Here is a 5,215-nt window from a genome sequence, read left to right as displayed (position 1 = left end):
CCGTACAGAGAATATCTGCTCATGAGATGCATGAGAGAAGGAAGAAAGATGAAAAAGAAAGATTCACAACTTGTTAGAATCCAAGATGAAAACTCGGGATATCAGACCAAAGCCTAGAGAGTTTGGTTCTAATTTTGGCCCAAGGAGGTTTCCCTCTCAAAGTTACAAAGGACAATAGTTTGGCAATGGCCAAAGATCCAAAGTCAAGTGTACAAATGTGGAGAAAAGGGACATATCTCACCGAATTGTCCAAATCTAAGAAGTTCTATGGATTACAAACCTCATGTAGTCGATGCAAAGAAGAAGGCCATAGTACAAAAGATTATCCTAGTCTAGCTCCTATGAAAGCTATCCCTAATACCCAACAGAAGACCCAAGAACCGGCCTCCAACTTGGTGGAATTAGATGTTGCCGCAATAATGTGTGCTAAAAAGAGAACCCACAGTTCCAAAAGAGAACATTTCCTCTGCCAAAATGGTGAAATTCAACCTTACCAAGGAGAAAGAGAACATTGTAGAGGAGAATGATGTAGTACAGAGCACTGTGAAGCCACAAAAAGCCATAGAGATAGTTGTTGAGACATGACCAGAGGTCCAAGAGAAGGAGGATGCCAAAGAACATCAAAAAGGAGAAAAAGTGCATATATTGCCACTCCTAAAAGAAAAAGGGAAGATAAAAGTGAGTGTTGCCCCATTTCCTAGCTGATTGGAGAAGCTTGTGGATCCTATCAAAGAATATGACTTGGTCAAAGACTTGGACGACTCCAAACCAAACTTGACATTCTAACAGTTTGTTGATGTTGTCTCCTAGTTGTCAAAAGAAACTCAAAAGCATATTGACTAGAAGAAGAGGCCTAAGGATTTCTCCTACCACTATCCCTAAGTCCAACAAAGCCCAGAGCCTGTGAAAGAAGTGAATGAGGCTAATGCCTTCTTGGATCCTGGTACCCTAGAGATTTTTGTGTGAATTGAAGGATACTTTATAGTAGACATATTGATTGATGGAGATTTATCTCAGTGAATATAATGACGGATGTGATAATGAAGGATTTAGGCTTGCAAGGTATGCAGCCTACACAGTGGCTTATCGACTGGAATACCAAAGCATAATTAAGCCCTTGGGCATTCTCCCATATGTGAAGACAACCCTCGTAGCAAGAGATTATTGGTTGACCTATTTGGTAGTCAAACCAAATTCCTACGAGACCTCATATCCTCTGTTGATGGAAATACCATGGCTTTTTATCAAGGAAGTTAGTATATGTATATCCTTTACATCACGTGCGTTCAAGGCCTATTTATAAATACCCTTATCTGTGATTTTTTCTTGAATAAAACATAACCCTTTTCTATTCAAACTGTAAAGAAAACCTTTATATTAAACCCTTCTGTATGTAAAACATGTATAAAAATGGTATTTCAAAATTACCTTATTTTGAGCTCACGTGATCCACACATATATTCATGAGTAACTTACCCGAGGGCTTTTTGAAACAAGGGCACGAATGAATTGGTTTAAAGGAACCTCAACCCAAGGTAGAGGACCCAAGAAAGTGGTGTTGAAGTTGTATGGATTGCAAAAAGGGAATGGACCCACTTCCATTAAAGTCTTAATACACTCTTCCAACAAAGTAATATATGGTACATTAGGAGATGAGGAAGCCATCAAACAGATATTTTCCAAGAAAACAAAGGCACATTCCCTGACAGTGGACACTATAAGCCAACTCCCAAAAGAAGAAAAGTCTTTGTTAATGGGTGAATACCTCCTTCTTGAATCTGAGATATCTACTTGTGAAATCACCTGTGGCAGTGAGATAGAAGCATGGATGTATTGTTATCCTTATTACATGGCTATAGAAGAGACAACAAGAGAAATAGACATAGAGACAGAGACAGAGATAGAGAGAGAAAAAAATGTAGAAGTTGAGGTAAAGGATATAGTAGAGAGCATGTTCTTCTCTTAGAGAGCCCCTATAGAGGTGGAAACAAAGTCTGAAGAGGATGAAGAGGACAATGTAGAAGAAGACTATGAGATCCAATTGGAAGAATCTATCCTACTCGTAGAAGGCATATATGAGAAAAAAGTTTTAGAATCCTCAGAAGCAGAGGATCCCATGCTGTTAGACAAAATGACTATGGTACCCTTTGTACTGATCTTCTAAAGGAGAACTTGGACGTATTTGCATGGTTCTATAAAGATCTAAAGGCAATTGATCCTACAATGTGTCAACACCACATCGACCTAGAGCTTGATGCTAAGCCTATGAGGTAAAACAAAGGTGCATGAATCTAAATTACTCTGCCCTCGTGAAATCCAAACTACTGAAGCTTGTTGAGGCCGATTTTATTAATCAAGTAGCCAATAATGAATGGGTTTCACCCATCATGGTAGTATCCAAGAAGAATGGAAAGCTGAGAATATGTGTGGACTTTCAAAAGCTAAATTCCTAAAGTAAGAAGGATCGTTTTCCTATCCCTTTCATAGACCAACTGTTGGACACAGTGACAAGCCATGAACTTTATTCTCTCTCAGATAGATTTAGTGGATATAATCAAGTCCAGTTCACAGAAGAAGATCAATCCAAAATAACCTTTACAACAGAATGGGAATGTATGCTTACAGCATGATGCCGTTTGGGCTTTGTAATGTTGCTGATACCTTCCAACGAGTGATGATGGCCACGTTCCAAAACCATCTGCATGACTTCATTGAGGTGTACCTAGATGACCTCTATGTCTATAGATCAATCTGCGAGCATTAGGACACCTAAAGCAGCACTTTGACACAAGTCAAGAGTATGGGAGCGCTCTCAACCTCAACAAGTGCATATTTGGAGTCTCATCAAGAGTTCTTTTGGGCCACATTATCTTTGCATAGGGGATAGCAACAAACCCTATAAATATTGAGACGATTGCATCTTTAATAGTGCTAACCAACCTCAAATAGTTGAGGGGATTCCATGACCATGTGGGCTATTACAGATTGTTCATTGCCCACTTTGTGACAAAGGTAACCCCCTTGCATAAGATCATGAGGAAAGATGCAAAGTTTACATGGACCTCTAATTTTGACAAAGCCTCAAGGAAGTTACTACATATATATCCTCTACATCACATGCGTTCAAGGCCAATTTATAAATATCCTTATCTATGAATTTTTTCTAAATAAAACATAACCCTTTTGTATTTAATCCATGAATAACCCTTTTATATTACACCCTTCTATATGTAAAAAAATGTATAAAGATGGCATTTTAAAAATACCTTATTTTGAACCCACATCATGCACACATATATTCATGAGTAAGTTACATGAGGACAAAGCATTCAACACTTTGAAACAATGTTTGATTAAAGCACTCATCTTGCAACCTCTTGATTGGACGGAGGAGTTCCATGTGCACACCGATGCATCAGTCAAAGGCCTAGATGTTGTCTTATGCCAAAAAGGCTCCTCAAAGTTAGATCAACCTATCTATTATGCAAGCTGAAAAGTAACCAAAAGAGAAATGAACTATACCGTGATGGATCTTGAGTGCTTAGCAATGGTGTTCACCTTCTTGGAAACGTTTTGACAGTAAGTGCTATTGATGCACTTTGAATTCTATGTGGACCATGAAGCCCTGTCCTCTCTTGATGAGCAAAGTAGATGTGAAGGGAAGAATGATAAGATGGCTCCTTCTGTTTCAGAATTTTGACTTTGAAGTGGTTACTAAACTCGATCACTCCCATGTCATGGCTGATCATTTATCATGAATCCCTCATAGCAATGAGCAGGAGCAGGATTACTCTATGGTATGCAGACATAGCCAACCTCTTGGGAATGTAATAGTATCCTCCTAGTATCTCAAGCCATGGGAAGAAGAAGCTTCTATTAGAATCAGCCCCTACACCTTGTTAGGTGGTGCCATGTACAAGAAAGGCAAAGACTAAGTGTTGAGAAGATGTATCACAGGAGATGAGATTGGGAACGTTCTAAAAGCATACCATGACAAGCCCTCTGTGGAGGACATTTTGCAAGAGAAGCAATAGCCAAAAAGGCCTTGCTCACAGGATATTGGTAGCCAACCCTCCACAAGGATGCCTATGACTACTGTAAATATTGTGATGCTTGTCAATGAATGGAAAAGCCTACCAAGTCTAGGGCCATGCCACTACAGCCTATCCTTCCTCTAAAGCTATTCAAGAAGTAGGGGATCAACTTTGTAGGCCCCATTGTTTGGCCAACTAAAAGGAAACAGAATTGATACATTTTGGTTTGTAGGGACTATGTGATGAAGTGGCGTGAATTCAAAGCTCTCAAGTGGGATGATCACAACAGCATGGATCTGTTCCTATACAAGAACATCATCACCTGTTCTGGCAGTCCCCTAGAGATAGTTAGTGATAGAGGTATTCAATCTCTCAACAAAATTATGGAAGAATTGATAGATTTTTATAAGATCAGCCATTGTAAGTCCAAACCCTACTACCTCTGAGCCAACGACCAAGTCAAAGTTATCTTCTCAATCCTGACAAGGACGATTCCTGCACATTGCCATGAGCCCTTTGGCATACCAAATTTCCCATAAGGCTCCTATAGGACAAACCATTTTCAGTTGGTATATGGTACAAGGGCAGTTTTTCATGTTGAGTTGTTAGAGCTATCCTCTCTGTGCATGGCTATCAAAGAACGCCTAGACAATGAGAGTCCTTACAGTGTTGTTGGAGCATTTGGGATCGAAAGTCTACCATGGGGGTAAGAAACAATAGGGTGAAGGGAGATTCAAGGAGAGGAACAGATGGAAGTGAATGGGGTTTAAAGAAATAGAGGATGTAGAAGAATTCTCATAGAGGTGAAGTTTGTCAATTTAATTTTGCATCTTGAGAAGATAAATCTCTTGTAGACAAAAACGTGCATAAAACAATAACTTTCTCTTTGCTACTCAAACCACCAATTTGATGCTTTCGTTGGCTCCGATAGGGGAGATAAATTTCCAAGATACCTTGTAAGAATACTCTCTAATCACTCCTTGTTCTTCTCCCAGTTTGGAGTGTTGTTCACTACCTAAAAATTGCGATCGCATGTTGCACGATTTTGCCAATCCTTCTTTTTGCATAAAATCCCCAAAAATGGGTGAAAGCTACTTTTTTTTTTACATGACATCCTATTCTAGAAGTTATCTACAATTTTTGGATATTTACAAGAGATAATATCTAAAAGATTAAAAATT

The sequence above is a fragment of the Lygodium microphyllum genome, chromosome 30 (genome assembly GCF_053477565.2).
Source record: "Lygodium microphyllum isolate KBCC chromosome 30, Lygodium_microphyllum_v1.1.10, whole genome shotgun sequence".
Classification (NCBI taxonomy): domain Eukaryota; kingdom Viridiplantae; phylum Streptophyta; class Polypodiopsida; order Schizaeales; family Lygodiaceae; genus Lygodium; species Lygodium microphyllum.
The sequence above is the reverse complement of the archived record's forward strand: the minus strand, read 5'-3'. Positions refer to the sequence as shown.